This window comes from Acinonyx jubatus, chromosome X (genome assembly GCF_027475565.1).
Source record: "Acinonyx jubatus isolate Ajub_Pintada_27869175 chromosome X, VMU_Ajub_asm_v1.0, whole genome shotgun sequence".
NCBI lineage: Eukaryota > Metazoa > Chordata > Mammalia > Carnivora > Felidae > Acinonyx > Acinonyx jubatus.
Window position 1 is genome coordinate 86,009,710 of NC_069389.1, and position 19,359 is coordinate 86,029,068.

General features: G+C 35.3%; 1 protein-coding gene and 1 pseudogene across 4 annotated transcripts in view; both read left to right on the forward strand.

The window, feature by feature from the left end:
- COL4A5 (collagen type IV alpha 5 chain) overlaps window positions 1-19,359 on the forward strand; it is a 244,877-nt gene that overhangs the window by 46,660 nt on the left and 178,858 nt on the right. The window lies entirely within an intron of this gene.
- On the forward strand, window positions 1,132-14,050 carry LOC128311422 (protein BEX4-like; annotated as a pseudogene).

Here is a 19,359-nt window from a genome sequence, read left to right on the forward strand (position 1 = left end):
TTTTTTGATGTTTATTTATTTTTGAGAGAAAGAGAGCATGAGCAGGAGAGGGGCACAGAGAGACAGAGACACAGAATTTGAAGCAGGCTCCAGGCTCTGAGCTATCAGCATAGAGCCAAACATGGAGCTCAAACTCACGAGCCATGGATCATGACCTGAGCTGGTCGGACACTCAACTGACTGAGCCACCCAGGCGCCCCTTATGTGATTAGCATTTTGATCAGTGTAATTCCCTGGAGATACATCTAAGTTTTTCTGATTATCAATAGTTTATTCCTTTTTATTACTGAGTAATATTCTATGTTATGTATGTACCACAGTTTAGTAAACCAGTCACATATTGAAGGAAATCTGGGATGATTCCACTTTTGGGCTATTACAAATAAAGCTGCTATGAATATTACTGCACAGGTTTTTGTGTAAACACAAATTTTCATTTCTTGGGCTAAATGACCAGGGGTAAAATTGCTGGGTCATATGGTAGTTGCATGTTTGCTTTTATAAGATACTGTCAAACTGTTTTACAGAGTAGCATTCTTACCCTAAATGAGTGATCCAGTTTTTTCCTCACCTTCACCAGTATATACCGTTGACACTATTTTTCATTTTAGCTATTCTTATAGGTTTGTCGTAATAGCGCAATGTTGTTTCAGTTTGTGGTTCTCTAATGGCTAATGATGTTGAACATCTTTTGGTGTGTTTGTTTGCCGTCTTTGTATCCTCTTCAGTGAAATGGCTCTTCATTGTCTTTTGCCCATTTTCTAATTGGACTGTTTGTTTTGTGTTTTTACTATTGAGTTTTTGAGTTCTTTATATATTCTAGATTTAGTTCTTTGTTGGATATGTGGTTTGTAAGTATTTTTTTCCAATCTGTAGCTTGTCTTTTCATCCTCTTAATAGGATCTTTTGCAGAGCAAAAGATTTAACATTTGATGAAGTCCAATGATTCAATAATTTCTTCTTATGAGTTGTGCTTTTGGTGTCATCTAACAACACTTCACCTATCCCTGGATACTAAAGATTTTCTAATAGTTTTATACTTTCATTTTAATCATTTAAGTCTGTGATCCATGTTTAATTTCTTCAGCACTATTTGTTGAAAAAAGCTGTCTTTTCTTCTTTTCTCTGGGTTTGTTTGTGTGTATCTATTCCTGGGCTCTTTACTCTGTTCCACTGATATGGGTGTTTCTTTTTTCATTAATAACATACTGTCTTGATTACTGTAGCTATATGGTAAGCCTTAATATTAAGTAGACAGATTCTTCTTCCCATTTTATTCTTTTTTCTCAAGGTAGTTTTAGGTATTCTAGTGCCCATTTTATATAAATTTTATAATTAGTTTGTGTCAATAAGTCCTTGCTGGAATTTTAATTGGAATTAATCAAACCTACAGATCAATTTGGGAGAATTGATGTATTTTCTATGTAGAGTCTTCCAATGCATGAGCATGGTATGGCACTCCATTATTTAGGTTTTTCTACCCAGAATAGTCTCTTTTGTGTTTTCCTTGTTTTGGTGTCAGATGAGACTACATTCAGTAATCTGAATTTCAAAGTTTAGGCTTGCTGAGAATGATTAAATTCATTACTATTCATTCACTATTTATTTACTTATTCATTCATTCATTCATTCATTCACAATGCAGATATATTTATCTTGCTCCATTGCAATTGATAGATACTATTTTATTTGCAGTATTAATATTGATTTTAAAAGTTATAACCCTATAAACAAATGAGAAATTGTACTAAGGAAAGGACATTAATGTTTTACACTAAGGAATTTTTGTAATGATATTTACTGTAAAGATTTCTGTCTTTGGTACTAAATAAATATGATGGGATGAGGGAGGGATTCCTGACTAAAGGAATAGGATTTAGCAGAGGGAGGGTATAATCTTTGAAAATTTTCTTATTTGGCAATTTTAACCCCAGTATCAAGAGAAAGAGAGGGTATGAAGAGAGTCAACTTAGGAGGTAGGACTAAGTGATTACATATTTAGGAAAGAGTAGAAATAAAAGGGCTGTACTGGAGATATCCCATTAATGGAGTAATGCAAACATTTAGGTAAGTTTTTAACTCTTCCTTGAAATAGGAATATCAATTTTTCTTGAGTTTTCTTGAGTCATTTATTCATTCAACAAGTATTTATGGAGCCCCTACAGTTTTCCTTGTATTTTGCTGGGGTCTGGCAACATATAGCTGTTAAAAGACAGGATCCCAAGACCCAGCAGTTGGTCGCTCCCTTGCTCCCTTTGTGTGGCACCTGCTTCCAGTGGCCCTGAAGGTTTGTGGGCCAGGGGTGGCCCCAAAGATTAGGAAGTGAAGGGGGAACAGGTGTTCAGGTCTAACTGCTTGGCGGCACACTTGCAGTGAGCCTTGGAATGAGGAGGAAACTGCAAGGATAGACCCAGGAGCAATGGCATCCAAAGGGAAACAAGCGGTGAAAAATCTCAACATAGAAAATGCCCAGCAGGAAAATTAAAGAGAACAGGGCCCTGTGCAGAATGGAGAGGAATCACTTAATTCGAGAGGGAGTGAAAGCCAGAAGCCTGGAGGAAATGTTAGCCTGGGGCCAATGAGATGACTTGTCCCTAATTTTCAGTGGAACATACCTAACAGGCATATTGATCACAATCAAGAGGGAGATGGTGTAGAAAAGTTCATACAGCAGATGATGGAAATCAAGAGAAAGACTAAGGAGCAGCAAATGAGGCATCATAAGTGCTTCCAAACTCCTGAACCTGATAATCACGACTTTTGCCTTATACCTTGAATCCTAAGGTTTTCACTGAGGTTAATAATGTGGCCTCTGCTCTACAAGCTTGTAGTTTTGTGATTTCATTTTTCTGTAAACCTTTTGATATTTCTACTTACCAATTTATAATTAAATATTGTTTTGTCTCAGTATGAAACTTTCTGTCCAGTAGGGCAATTTCACTTAATTTTAGGAAAAACTATCCTTTTCACAATATTAAACTAATAAAGCGGTTTAAAAGCAAAAAAAAAAGTATCCCTGAGTTCATGGAATTTAAAATGTGATATGACAAGTAATATAGCAATAACAGCATCTATATAGATTTATTTCAGCAAGTAAATGGCATGATAAATTTATTATTTGAATAGGCCTATTTATGGTATTAGTAGTAAGTACAAAAAGGAATATCAACCTTGTATATCAGTTTTTAAGTTACAAGGATATTTCTGGTTTTACTATTTTTTAAGGTTTTGGATTTCTACATGTATTGACTTGATTGTCAAATGAATTAATTATGACTTATATAGGTGTTTTCTGACCATCAGTACACAGCATTTTAAGTATATTTAGTGAATTGGTAATATATGTCAAAAGGAAAGGCATATACAACCTTTGATATGAGAAATCGACATTAATAAATGGCTGATAATGTTAAAAATATGAGTTGCATTGTATTTTCCTCTTTATTCAAAAAAGATCAGGGAGTCTATAGAAACCTGTGTAATGTTCATATTTAAATAGATATCCTGGAAAGCAAAACAAGTATGCTTCCTGACATGTTACAGTTGAAACCCACTTTATCTTTTTAAAAATTTTTTAAATGTTTATTTATTTTTGATAGACAGGTGGGGAGGGGGAGACACAGAATCTGAAGCAGGCTCCAGGTTCTGAGCTGTTGGTTGGCACAGAGCCCTATGCAGGGCTTGAAGTAGTGAACTGTGAGATCATGACCTGAGTTGAAGTCAGACGATCAACCAACTGAGCTACCCAGGTGTTCCGAAGACCACTTTAAAATATGTTTTTAGGGCACCTGGGTGGCTCAGTTGGTTAGGCGTCTGACTTCAGCTCAGATCATGATCTCATGGTTCATGGGTTCAAACCCCACATTGTCTCTCTGCTGAGAGCTCGGAGCCTGGAGCCTGCTTCAGATTCTGCCCCTTCTCTGTTCGCACTCTTTCTCTTTCTCAAAAATAAACATTTTTTAAAAATTTAAAAAAGCAAAATATGTTTTAAATTGAATGACATGTTAATAGGAATATTGGGAATGAGTATATATTTCAAACTGCTGATTCCTTTGTATATTTCATTTGTTAGAGCACAACCACTTATTTTTACTTTTAAAAATTCCTTTTGAATATTATGAATTGTTGAACTTCCTCTTCCTTTTAAAACCGTTTTTTAATGTTTATTTATTTTTGAAGGAAAGAGAAACAGCATGAACGGGGGAGGGGCAGAGAGAGAGGGAGACACAGAATCCGAAGTGGGCTCCAGGCTCTCAGCTGTTAGCACAGAGCTTGACACGGGGCTTGAACTCACCATGAGATCATGACCTAAGCTGAAGTCAGAGGCTTAACCGACTGAACCACCCAGGCACCCCTGAACTTCCTATTCTTAATGAATTCCTTTTTATGTATTTCTTTTTGAGATATTAGTGATTTTCACTATTTGCTTTCTCCGCTATTTTCAGTAAACACATTTCTGGAAAATTTTCCATAAATTACTAAGGAAGATTAAAGGGATATCTAGTTTTGTAAGGAATGATATTCGCAGGGTTTTCTGTGAAAATCTGAATTTTCATGAAATAGAATTTCATAAAACACGGTATCTCATGTAGCTGCCTTTTATAAAAAGCCATATGAAAATATTTATAATTTCAGTCAAATTAATCAATGCAATATGATTTGTTTGAATTTTGATTGGAGAAACAGTCTTTTATTTTGGGAACTGGTAGGTATAATCTGGGTTATGAGAACTAGATATCCAGTCTAGCCCAAGATATGGGTGGAGTGGTTATTGTAGAATGGAACTGTAGAGCATTCCAAAAGTGAGGCAGCGAAGAGAAGATAAATTGTTTTTGAGCTTCAAGATTCCATATTGTCTATATGTATTTATTTTGTTCTTTTTTTCTCTACCTCATAGTTTTTATTCACTCTTATTACAGGCTTGCACATGGCCAACATAGTCTTTGAGGCCATTCTGTATCATGACCTCTTGACTTTGTTCCCATTGCTACCTACATTAGTCTCTTGTTTCCTAGTTCAAATTCATGGGAGGAAATCTGCTCAATCTGTTTGTTTTTTTTTTTTTTTTTCATGCTGGCCACCTCCTAGTCTACTGGCCAGTCAATGGATTGATTATTTTTGAGTTACATTGCTCCTTCCTGGTCTATAATTACCCATAGTCATGCATGGGAATTCTGGGTCATATAGTATAAAACATGACTGTCTGTGGCTGACTTTGTGTAGGAACAGTGGGCAGGACCATCTCACTCAGCAAGGACTTTAGTTGTCACTATGATTAGTAATAGTAAAGGGTAATTTATGAAAATATGCTACCTTCAAGTAGGCTTATTTAGGCCTAAAAGCTAGTTTTTAGAAAGAATACCTATGCTGTGTTATAGTTATCTGGGGTTTCATGTTGATTCAGAGTTGTCTTAGTTCTTGGTTTTAGAAAGTTTGGGGTGCCTGGGTGGCTCAGTCTGTTAGGTGTCTGACTTCGGCTCAGGTCATGATCTCACAGTTTGTGGGTTCGAGCCTTGTGTCGGGCTCTGTGCTGATAGCTCAGAGCCTGAAGCCTGCTAAGATTCTGTGTCTCCCTCTCTCTCTGCCCTTTGCCTGCTCACACTCTGTCTCTCTCTCTCTCAAAAATAAATAAACATTAAAAAAATTTAAAAAGAAGAAAGTTGCTGATACCCTAAAGTTTGCATTGCACATATTACTCTTGGGAAAATGGACAAATTTCAGATCTTCATTTTACAATATTTATATGTATTGCATTAATATAATAAAGTGTAAATCGTTTGGATACTGTCTACCGGTAGTTCATTATCCAGTTTGAACCTCATTGACTTTACAGAGATAACTAATTGGTTTGGTTTATCTATTCAGGACTGTGTCAGCCTTTCTGTAGACTGAGCCAAGAATACAAATGCAACTGTGCATACCATACATGTATAACTTAAAAACATTTTAAACCAAGCTTACAAACTATTAAGTAAAATAATGTATTCTCATGTTTTGACATATGCCTTTATAATGAACTGGAAGGTTAAGTTCAAGTTTAGAATTCTCAGACTCCTCACAGGTTAACACTAGAATATGATTGCACTGGGAAATCTGACTTCTAATCCTTGGCTGGCCTTCTCTTTAGATACCTGACTTTGTCTTGCATGAGGGGCCTTACTCTAATGTAGGTTTCACTCCAGCCTAGCTATATAAGCTCTGTCCATGGTCCCGACTTGCTTTTACACCCCCTTGGAGCCAACAGTAGGCATATAGATAGCAAGATCCCCCCTCCGGAACAGCACTTCAAAATGGGTTCCAAGAGAGAATTAAGCCATAATACCCCAAGTCATTCATTAGATAAAAATAATAAAATTGCACCATATTTGGGAGAATGGGTAAAATGGTTACATGAATAATTTTCTTTAGGGCTTAAGAAAAGCTAGTGAGCTGAGAAAGGCTGGTGGAGAGAAGACCTGAAGAAGAGGTCCGTGTGGGCTCATGCTCATGAAAGTGGCTTAGGGATATTTGGCTAACATACAGTGTATACAGTGTGCTCTTGGTGGGGGATATTTGGGCGGGAAATTTGGGGATCTTTGGTACTTAAATTATGATCTAGAAGGGGGAGGCACAGGCTTCTGATGGTTCTTTCCCTTCGGCCCCATAGATTCCTCTCCTAGAACTAGGAGCAGCTTAAGAATGGCTAGAGTGAGGTCTGCTAAATTATGGGGCCCCTCTTGCCCATAGCAAAGTGTGGCACTTCATCCATTAATTGTTTTTCACTTTTTAACTATTAGATGCTATGCTAATTTTTTGTGTTTTTTAAAAAATATAATTTATTGTCAAATTGGCTTCCATACAGCACCCAATGCTCATCCCAACAAGTGCCCTCCTCAATGCTCATCACCCATTTTCACTTTCCCCTAACCCCATCAACCCTCAGTTTCTTCTCCGTATTTAAGAGTCTCTTATGGTTTGCCTCCCTCCCTTTCTGTTAGTAACTTTTCTTTTCACCTTCCCTTCTTCCATGGTCTTCTGTTAAGTTTCTCAACGTCCACATATGAGTGAAAACATATGATATCTGTCTTTGACTGACTGACTTAGTTCACTTAACATAATACCCTCCAGTTCCATCCATGTTGCTGCAAACGGCATGATTTCATTCTTTCTCATTGCCAAGTAGTATTCCATTGTATATATAAACCACATCTTCTTTATCCATTCATCAGTTGATGGACATTTAGGCTCTTTCCATAATTTGGCTATTTTGAATGTGCTGCTATAAACATTGGGGTACATGTGCCCCTATGCATCAGCACTCCTGTATCCCTTGGGTAAATTCCTAGCAGTGCTATTGCTGGGTCATAGGGTAGTTCTATTTTTAGTTTTTTGAGGAACCTATGCGTCAGCACTTCTTTATTCCTTGGGTAAATTCCTAGCAGTGCTATTGCTGGGTCATGGGGTAGTTCTATTTTTAGTTTTTTGAGGAACCTCCACACTATTTTCCAGAGCGGCTGCACCAGTTTGCATTTCCACCAACAGTGCAAGAGGGTTCCTGTTTCTCCACATCCTCGCCAGCGTCTATAGTTTCCTGATTTGTTCATTTTAGCCTCTCTGACCAGTGTGAGGTTGTTTCTCAGTGTGGCTTTGATTTGTATTTCCCTGGGGGAGAACTGAGAACTTTCCCCCTGAGATCAGGAACATGACAGGGATGTCCACTCTCACCACTATTGTTTAACATAGTGTTGGAAGTCCTAGCATCAGCAATCAGACAACAAAATGAAATAAAATGCATCAAAATTGACAAAGAAGAAGTCAGACTTGCATTTTCTGCGGATGACATGATACTCTACATGGAAAACCTGAAAGACTCCACCAAAAGCCTGCTAGAACTGATACATGAATTCAGCGAAGTCGCAGGGTAATTTTTTGTTTTGAAAGAATGTTTAGATGTAATCAGACTTGATTCTGATGCCATTGAACATGGCAAAGTAGGGAACCCCCAGAATTTATCTTTCTACACAAATAGCAAATTAGCAAATATTCTCAGAATCAACTTTATTGGCAATCTGGAAACTAACAAAAAAAAATATAGCAACTAGGCAAATGCTTAATAAAGGAAGAAGCAGTTGAATTCCAGTAAGAGAGCTTGGTGGTGTTTTAACTTACCTAGTCTCCATTCCCTGCTCTCTAGTTTGGCAGAAGCTTTGAAGACAACAGTCCACATTCCTTGTACAAGTTTCTAGAATTGGAGGGAGTAAAGGTGGCCTCATTCTTAAGGAACTGTGGTTGTTTATTTTGACCAGTTTGGTGGCTCCCTGAAGGACTAGCTCAAAAGACTTGCCCTTATTTTGCCTAACTCAGAACTCTCCCAAGGCTGAGGCAGCTACTTGGGAGGCACCCGTGGAAAACACTTAAAGGCAAATATATTAACCACCACCTCCCATGGCAAGGAATAACAAACAAGATCAACTGAAAATAATATTTGGGTGTACAAATATCTCTTTGAGACCCTGCTTTTAATTCTTTTGTGTACTCAGAAGTGAAATTGCTGGATTATATGGCAATTCTATTTTTAATTTTTTGAGGAACTGCCATACCGTTTTCCGTAGCAGCTATACCATTTTGCATTTCCACTAACAGTGTTCAAGGACTCCAATTTCTCCACATTCCTACCAACCCAAATTATTTTTTTTTATAAAAGTCATCCTAATTTTTGGAGGTGCTATCTCATTGTGGTTTTTGATTTGCATTTGCCTAATGATGTTGAGAATCTTTTCATGCACTTGGCCACTTCTATATCCTCTTTGGAGAAATACCTATTCAAATCTTTTGTCTTTTTTTAACCACGTTGTTGTTTTTGAGTTGTAAATTTCTTTATATATTCTGGATATTAATCTCTTTTCAGATATGAATTGAACATATTTTTCCCATACCATTGGTTGCCTTTTCACTTTGTTGATTGTGTCCTTTAATGCACAGAAAATTTTGCATTTGATATAGTCCAGTTTATTTATTTTTTTTTTACTTTTGTTGCCTGTGCTTTTGGTGTCATTTCCAAAAAATCATTGCTAAATCCAATATGATTCATGAAGATTTTCTTATGTTTTTTTTTCCTAAGAATTTTAGGATTTTAACTCCTTATGTGTAGGTTTCAGCCCATTTTGAGGTTGTTTTTATTTTTTATTTTATTTTTTAAATGTTTATTTATTTTATTTTTTTTAGAGAGAAAGAGAGAGAGAGAGCCATGAAGGGGCAGAGAGAGAGGGAGAGGGAAATCCCAAGCAGGCTCCACACTGTCAGCACAGAGCCCAATGCGGGGCTCCAGCTCACAAACTGTGAGATCGTGACCTGAGCCAAAACCAAAAGTCAGATGTTTAACCAACTGTGAGCCAGCCAGGCACCCCTATTTTTTATTTTTTTATTATTTTATTTTATTTTGTTTATGTTTATTTTTGAGAGAGAGAGATACAGAGTGTGAGCAGGGGAGGGGCAGAGAGAGAGGGAGACATAGAATCTGAAGCAGGCTCCAGTCTCTGAGCTGTCAGCACAGAGCTTGATTTGGGGCTTGAACTCAGGAACCATGAGATCATGACCTTAGCTAAAGTCGGATGCTTAACCAACTGAGCCACCCAGGTGCCTTCCCTGTTTTTATTTTTCAAATGTAACATTTATCATTAAAGATGAAAAGAAAGGATGGAAATGGTAGAGTGAGAGAGATTTAACTTGCTGTATATAGCTAATTGGAGAAGTAAAATGGACAAGTAAAATATTTAACACAACTGTAGGGATTCCTGCTTGTTTGTAAAATTTTCTTCTATAGAGATTGAAAGCTATTCCAAAAATGTCTGGCCATTTCTATTGCATTATAACCTATAATTTAAATTTTGATTATTGTTCTTTTATTATGATATGTAGAAGCTAACCCATCTCTTGTGAGCATATGGGTTGATGAATTTTGCACAGGTATGGAAAATCATTGAGTCTTTTATAGGATTTGTAATTCTTTGACTCTAGATAAGATAGTATATACTCCTAAATAGTACCTGGTTGTGCTATATTTCTCTTTCTTCCAAGCCCAGCTCTTAAATCCTTACTGTCTCACTTGCACCTTCTGATGGGCATTTTTATTATGTTAAGTATGGGTGATTATCATTTTCATCTTTATAGAGAAAGCATTGTAAAATGGATTTTAAATGGGTTATTTTGTAGCTATTGAGTTATTGAGTAGCTATTGAGACTTTGCAAAGAGATAGAGAATTGTTTAAAAGATATGTTTTTTTAAATTTTTTTTATGTTTAATTTATTTTTGAAAGCCAGAGAGACAGAGCACAAGCGGGGGAGGGGCAGAGAGAGAGAGGGAGACAGAATCTGAAACAGGCTCCAGGTTCCGAGCTGTCAGCACAGAATCTGATGCGGGGCTTGAGCTCACAGACTGCAAGATCATGACCTGAGCCGAAGTTGCACACTTAACCAACTGAACCACCCAGGTGCCCCTAAAAAGATAGCAATGGTAGATGGGGCTCAGTAAGTGAGTCTCGAATTGTCCATTTATTTTAGGGATCTTATTCGTTAAAAAATAGAGAACACTAGGGGAAAAGACTCTCGATTTTATTAACTAAATGCACTTCATGCATATAAAGCAATTTGAGCAGAATGAATTCAGAGGGAAAATGAAAGAGGAAAGTAACAATTTCACTTCATAAGTTGCTAACTCAAGTAGTGAGCATTTAAGAAGTGTACTGGGACAGCCTGTAGACAAGTTAAAGTTTTTTCTTAATTAAGACTTCTTTGAAGAGTTGAATTTAGTGACTGGACTGTTTTTATGTAGTGTTTTTTTATGTTGGTTTTTATTTACATACTTCATGTTGGTGAGTCACATCATCGGTAGAAATCATATGGCAACAGATATGCTGTTGTTTAACTCCAGTTCTGATTTTTTTAAAAAAATAAATGTATGTACAGTGTAGTTTCTCTGTTATCCAGGGATTACGGGTCTATATAGCCATCAAATAAAGTACCATATATCACTAGAGTAAGCTCCCCAATTGCATGGGGGGATTAACCAGCATTTATAAGGTATGTCTTGTATCTCCAACATAAAAGAACTGATGTAAAGAATGGTATCATATAAATGTTCTTTGAAATTTTAACCAATTTTCAGTTTTAATTGTCTTGTAAATTAGCGTTTTTGCCAGCAATAGGGTAAAGATGTAACTGAAGTACCTTAAAATACAGTGTTGAGTTGTGACTATGCTTTGTTTACATTGTGGTTTATTTTGATAATTGCCTGATGCTGAGAAAATAATTTTAAAAATCTCAATAAGAAAACAGATCACAACTATTTAAGGCTACATTACTTCTTTTTTGTTTTTATAAACTAATTTTGGGGGCACCTTGGTTAAACATCCGATTCTTGATTTCAGCTCAGGTCATGACCCCAGGGTCCTGGGATCCAGCCCCACATTGGGCTCCATGCTGAGAGTGGAGCCTGCTTAAGATTCTCATTCTCTGTCTCTCTCTCCCTCACCCTTTCTCTGTTCCGCCCCTCTCCCCCAGTCATGCTCTCTCTCTCTAAAAAAATTATAATAAAAAATTATAAACTAATTTTTAAGCACAAGTCTACATTTAAGGCTGTTTTTGACTAAAACAATTTTAATACTGAGCTCTGTGTGTAGTTTTGCAGAATTTCTCTGCAAATCCAAGCAGATGTAGCATTATGGAGACTACATAAAAGAAGCTGCTTCAAGGTATAACAGGACCCATCATTGAATTGCTTGAAATGATTATTCTAGAAAAATGATTCACTCTAACACATGCATTTTCTCATGGGTCAGCATTTTATATAAGGGATTCTTATGGCAAATGGGTGATAGGAAGGGCCAAAAAGGAGGAAAGACCCATAAGTAAAGATATAATCAGCTGCAGTTAGTATAAGGGGCAAGAGGTAAGAGACCATCTAGTTCTTCCATTTTGACATGCTAAATCTTTTATAGACAAGAACATATTTCTAGTTTCAATACGTTTATGCTATTTTCTTAATTTGTATTTCAGCATTCAATAAGCATGTACTTCCAGAAGGACTTTGGTCTGTCATTATAAATTAAACATGTTTTTTTGCAGATGTGTTGTTCAGTGCATTTATAGGATAGATAATGTAGAGAGAGATTTATGTGGAAATAATTGTTTTTATACATACTCATCCAAGTCACCCACATGTTCTCAAAATGACTTATATGTATTAAGATATATGACTGGCAGATTATATGCTGCAGAAATAACACTGATTTTGTAACAATTAACATAAAATTAAGCTTTTCCATTCTCTCATTTTATCAATTCCCATGATTGAAGTACTTAGACGATGAGTACTTAGACATTGAATACTTATTTAGATGTATAGTTGATGTGTTCAGACTCTGGGTTAGAGCAGGATGCTTAAAAACTCAGTTGTGAATATTTAAAAAGAAGGACAAAGGTGGAGGAATCACACTATCTGATATTAAGGCCTGCTACCTAGATACAGTTAGTCAACATAGCTGTGGTAAAGGTAGAGGGGTGGACACATGGATTAATGAAGCAGAATAGAGAATCAGGAAATAGACCTACATAAATATTTCCAGCTAATTCATGACAAAGAAATAAAAGCAGTTCAATTGAGTAAGGGTAGCTTTTTCAATAAATGATGCTGAAGCAGTTGGACATCCATAGACATAAAGATGAACCTTGACCTAAACTTCACATTTTTAAAACAATTAACTCAAATGGATCATGGACGTAAGTGTAGAAATAAAAGTTTAAAACTTTTAGAAAAAAAATAAGAAAATTCTCAGTACTTAGTGCTAAGTGAAGAGTTCTTACACTTGATGCCAAAATCCCAATTCATGTGAGGAAATAGTAATACATTGGACTTCATCCAATTTAAAAACATTTGTTCTGTGAAAGTCTTTGTTGAAAGAGTGAAAACACAAGCTATAGACTGGGAATAACTATTTGTAAAACACATATGCAACAAAGGATTAGTATCTAAAATATATAAAGAGCTCAAAGCTCATCATTAGAAGAATCTTGTTAGAAAAGGGGTAAAAGATATGAATATACATTTCATATAAAAGGATACACAGATGACACTTTAGCACATGAAATTATGTTTAACATCATGAGCCATTAGGGAAATGGAAATTAAAATCACAATGAGATACTACATACCTATAAGAATGATTAAAATGAAAAATAGTGACAGCACCAAATGCTGATAAGCATGTAGAGAAACTGAATTATTCATATATTTCCTTTGTAGTGATATTTCATCATGGTTTTAGATCTCCTTTTCTTATGGTTCATGACATTGAACATCTTTTCATATGCTTATATATATACCTTATTTTGTTGTTTTGTGAAGTATCTGTTTAAGTCCTTTGCCCGTTTTTAAATTGGGATGTTTATTTACTAACTTTTCAGATTTCTTTATATGCTTGGGATACAAGTCTGTTGTTTACTATGTGATTTACAATGTTTTATCCCAGTCTATAGTTTTTCTTTTCATTCACTTAACAGTGTTTTTGAAAACTTAAACATTTTAAATTTTGATGAAGTCCAATTAATCATTTTTTTTCTTCTATTGAATGTGCCTTCTTTGTCATGTCTCTAAGAATTTGTGTGTGTGTGTTGGACAAATTTTATTGTCTAAGAATTTTTTGCCTAAGGAAGATTTTCTCCTATATTTTCTTACAAAAGCTTTATAGTTTTAAAGTTTAAATTTAGATGTATCTTCCATTTTGTGTTAAATTTGTATAAATTTGGAATTCCATTTAAGAACCATGTTTCTGTGGTTTTCCAGTTTGAATACCATTTGTTTATGACCATTCTTTCTCCATTGAATTGTATTTGTACCTTCATTAAAAATCACTTGACCGTATTTGCATGATTTTATTCCCTGATTGTTCTTTTACACTGATCTATGTGTAAATCCCTTCATCAGTACAACTCTGTGTTGATTATGTAGTTTTGTCATCAAGTCTTGAAATCCTTTAATGGGTTTCTTCTTCTTACTTTGTTTTTCTTTTTTTCTTTTTTTTTAAAACTTTTTTCACCTTTATTTATTTGGAGAGAGACAGAGTGGGGGAGGGACAGAGAGAGAGAATCCCAAGCAGGCTTCACACTGTCAGTGCAGAGCCCAATGCAGGGCTCAAACTTACCCAACTGCGAGATCATGACCTGAGCCAAAACCAAGAGTCAGACTTAACCGACTGAGCCACCCAGGCACCCCTCTACCTTACTTTGGTTTTCTAGATAAATTTTTATACTAGCCTTTCTATGTCTACAAAAATTCCTGCCATGATTGTGATTGGAATTATACCAAATGTATATATCATTTTGGGTAGAATTGATATCTTTACTATATTGTACGTTTCAACCAACAAACACAATATGCATCTTCATTTATATTGTCCATCAACTGATGAACGGATAAAGAAATTGTGGTTTATATACACAATGGAATACTACGTGGCAATGAGAAAGAATTAAATATGGCCCTTTGTAGCAACGTGGATGGACTGGAGAGTGTGATGCTAAGTGAGATAAGCCATACAAAGAAAGACAGATACCATATGTTTTCACTCTTATGTGGATCCTGAGAAACTTAACAGAAACCCATGGGGGAGGGGAAGGAAAAAAAAAAGAGGTTAGAGTGGGAGAGAGCCAAAGCATAAGAGACTCTTAAAAACTGAGAACAAACTGAGGGTTGATGGGGGGTGGGAGGGAAAGGAGGGTAGGTGATGGGCATTGAAGAGGGCACCTTTTGGGATGAGCACTGGGTGTTGTATGGAAACCAATTTCACAATAAATTTTGTATTTTAAAAATATATATATTGTCTTTAATTTCTCTTATGAGCATTTAATTTTTTTCCAAGATGAATGATATTTTAATGTATTTAAAAAAATAAATATTAGGGGCACCTGGGTGGCTCAGTCAGTTAAGTATCTGAATCTTGATTTCGGCTCAGGTCATGATCCCAGGGTCGTGGGTTTGAGCCCCACATCAGGCTCTGTACTGAGCGTGGAGCCTGCTCGAACTTCTCTCTCTCTCTCCCTTTGCCCCTCTCCTTTGCTAGTGCTGTCTCTCTCTCTCTCTATTTATGTTTTTTTTTCAATTTAATTTTTTTATTTAAATCCAAGTTAGTTAACATATAGTGTAATAATGATTTCAGGGGTAGAATTTAGTGATCTATCACTATATACAACACCCAGTGGTCATCCCAAGTGCCCTCCTTAATGCCCATCACCCATTTAGCCCATCCCCTGCCCTTATGAGCATTTTATTTTAAAAATGCTAAAAAATTATATAAAACTGCTTATATTTTGTTAAGATTATACTAAAATATTTTATTTGTTGGCATTGGTAATGATGTTTCCATTTTAGTTTCAGTTTTCAATTGCACATTGCTAGCATATAGGAATACAATTGATTTAAATTGATTTTTGCATGTTATTCTTATGTGCTACAACTTGATAAATTCACTTATTATCATTTTAGGAGGTATTTTTAAGAGTCATGGGATTTTTACATAGAAAATCATGTAATCTGTGAATTGAGACATTTTTATTTCTTCTTTTCCAATATATATGATTTATGTTTCTCTTTCTTGTCTCACTACCCTGGCCAGGACTTTCAGCCTAATTTTGGGTGAGAGAGATGCTTCTTTCCAAAACCATTCAGTCTTTCACCACTACATATGTATTTTTTTAACGTTTATTTATTTTTGAGACAGAGAGAGACAGAGCATGAACGGGGGAGGGTCAGAGAGAGGGAGACACAAAATCCGAAACAGGCTCCAGGTTCCAAGCTGTCAGCACAGAGCCTGACGCAGGGCTCGAACTCACGGACCGCGAGATCGTGACCTGAGCCGAAGTCGGCCGCCCAACCGACTGAGCCACCCAGGCGCCCCAACATATGTATTTTTTATAGGTGCTTTTAATTAGGTTGAAGAATTTCCCTTATATTTTTAGCTCAATGTTTTTATTATGAATGAGTGCTAAATTTTGTTATATGCTTTTACTGCATGATGTTTTTATTCTTCTGACTGTTAATTTGTAGGACTACATTGATTTTCAAATATTGACCTAGCCATGGATTCCTGAGACATACACCATTTAGTTCTGATATATTATTCTTTATGTATATTGCTGATTTCAGTATGTGAATATTTTATTAAGGATTTTTGCATTTATGTTCATGAGGGATATGTTTATGTTGTTTTCCTTTTTTGGAATGTCTTAGTGTGACAAAATTAATATTTCAGGGTGCCTGGCTGGCTCAGCCAGTTAAGTGTCTGACTCTTGATTTTGGCTCAGGTCATGATCTTACAGTGTGAGACTGAGCCCCGTGTCAGGATCTGTGGTGACAGTGTAGAGCCTGCTTGAGACTCTCTCTCTCTGCCTTTCTCTCTCTGTATCAGAGTAAATAAACATTAAAAATTAAAAAAAATAATATTGCTATTGCAACTTTATTTTTTTGATATAGTCACATTTTAATTTTAATTTTTTTATTTTTAAAGAGAGAGAGAGTGTGCATGCACAAGTGGGGGAGAGGGGCAGAAGGAGATAGAGAATCCCAATGAGGCTTCATGCTCACCACAGAGCCCAGTACAGGGCTCGATCCCAAGACCCTGGGATCATGACCTGAGCTGAAATCAGGAGTCCAACACTCAACCAACTGAGCCACCCAGACACCCCCAGTTATTCTTTTTTTAAAATAAAAAACTTTATTGAGATGTAATTCACTTATTTAAAACAATGCAAATCAATGTTTTTTAGTGTATTCACATATTGTTGTACAGTTATGTCTGCAGTCTAATTTTGGAACATTTTCATTGCCTCATAAAGAAACCCCGTATCAGTTAGCAGTAAATCCTGTATCAGTTAGCAGTAACTCTCTATTCTCCCCTCATCCTCCACATGTAGGCAACCATTAAGCTACTTCTATGTCAATACATTTGCCCATTCTGGATATTTCATATAAATGGAATCATACAATATGTGGTCTTTTGTGGCTGGATTTGTTCAGTTAGCAGAATGTTTACAAGGTTCAGCCATGTTGTAACATAAATCAGTATTTCATTCCTTTTCATCACTGAATCATATTCCATTAGAAGGCTACACCTCATTTTGCTTATCAGTTCATCAGTTGATGGACATTTTGGTTATTTTCTCATTTTGGCTATTATAGATAATGCTGAATGACCATTTGTATGAAACTTTTTATGTATATGTATGTTTTCATTTATTTTTGACATATACCTAGAAGTAGAATTTGAGTGATATGGTAACTCTATGTTTAACTATTTAGAGGACTATCATTCTGTTTACTAGTATATGTGCTGCCGAAGCGAGCACTCATTCTGTTTTCTAAAGTGACTACATCATTTTACATTCCCACCCATGTCTGGTGGGGTTCCTGGAGAAGGCTGTCACAGAGTGTGAGCTCCTCTAATTTGCTACCTCCCAGAGTTTTCATACTCCGGCTAGTCTATGCTTGGCTTTTAGCATTTAGTTAAAATTTCTAATTTAATCCTCCTATCAGCTTATATGGCATTCAGTATTGTCTTCCCCAGGTTAGCAAATACTTTAAAATTGTTTCTTTCTAGAGGTTTGGGCACGTTGTTTGTCCTGTGGTCTCTGTTCTTGGTGATAGTTCCAAGAAAAGCTGTTAATCTACAAGTTGCTTAACTTTTCTCTTCTTGCAAGTTTAGGAGTAATGTCTTTCTAGTTTTCTATATCTCCAAGCTAAAAATGCCATTTAATGTTGAATTTTAGCTGTTCTTTATATATTGTGGATACCAGTCCTTTATTATGTATATGTTTTGCAAAAGTTTTCTTTTACTCTGTTGCTTGCCTACTCATTTTCTTAATGGTGTTTTTTTATTAACAGAAGTTTTCAGTTTTGATGAAATCTAACTTATTATTTGTTCTTTTATTGTTTGTACTTTCTGTATCTTGTCTAACAAATATTTTCCTATGCTGAAGTCACAAAGATATTTATAATATTTTTCTAGAAGCTCTAAAGTAACATATATTTAAGGGCATTATTGACCTTGAACTTTTCTGGTACCATTTTTGGAAATCATTTTATTTTATTTGTGTGTGTATCTAATTTTGGATTCTCTATTTTGTTCCATTGATCTATCCTCTTACTAACACCACACTGTCTTGGTTACTCTAGCATTATAGTGAGTGAGTCTAAAAATTAGGTAAGGTAAGTTTTACACTTTTCTTCCTCTTTTCAATATTATTTTGGATCATTTATGTCCTTTGCATTTCCATATAAGTTTTAGAATTAGTTTGTCTATTTCTACAACAATGACTCATAGGATTTTGATGGGGGTTAAGTTGAATCTATGGATTAATTTTGGGAAAATTGATAACAATATTTAGATTCCAATACATGAACCTAGCATATATTTCCCTTTATTTAAGGACCCTTAATTTTTCTCAGCAATATTTTATTATTTTCATTGTATGGGTCTTGTACATGTTTCACTAGCTTTATCTCTAAGTAATTATGACTTTGGATGCCATTGTAAATGATAGTATCTAAAAATGTTTCATTTTATAATGATTAATTGATTTAGTGTTAATTTGATGTTTGTATAAATACTTTTTATACTGTGATGTTACAAAATTCATTTGTTTAGATTTCATTGTTTTAGAATTTTCTACATTTAAAAAATCATAGTATCTTCAAATGAACACCATTTTGCTTTTCCCTTTTGTATGACTTTGCTTTTTTATTGCTTTTTTTTATTACAAAGGCTAGGCTCAATAGCACAATGTTGAATAGAAGTGATGAGAGGGGACATTTGTATCTGTCCCCAGTCATAGGAAGAAAAATCTCCTATATTTCCTTATTAACTATACTGTTAGATACGTTTTTTTTTTACATGCATATCATCAGGCTGAGGACGTTCCCATTTATTTTTAGTTTGGAACCATTTTTATTATGAATGGTGTTGAATTTTGTCCCATAACCATATGATTTTACTCTGTTAATGAATAGGATTGTATTTATTGATTTTTGATTGCTAAGTCAATCTTGCATTTTGGGAATCAAACCCTATTTGAAAAAGATGTAATATCTTTTTATATACTACTATATTTGATTTGGTACTATTTTATTAAATATTTTTGCATCTGTGTTCTTGAGGGATATTTGTCTTTAATTATATTTTCTTGTAATTCATTTGTCTAGTTTTTGTATGAAGGTAATAGAGGTCTTCTAAATGAGTATTTTCTCTTACTGTATTTTCTGGAATTGTTTGTAGCATCGGTATTTCTTTTCTTAAATGTTTGATCAGATTCACTAATGAAGCTATCTGGGCC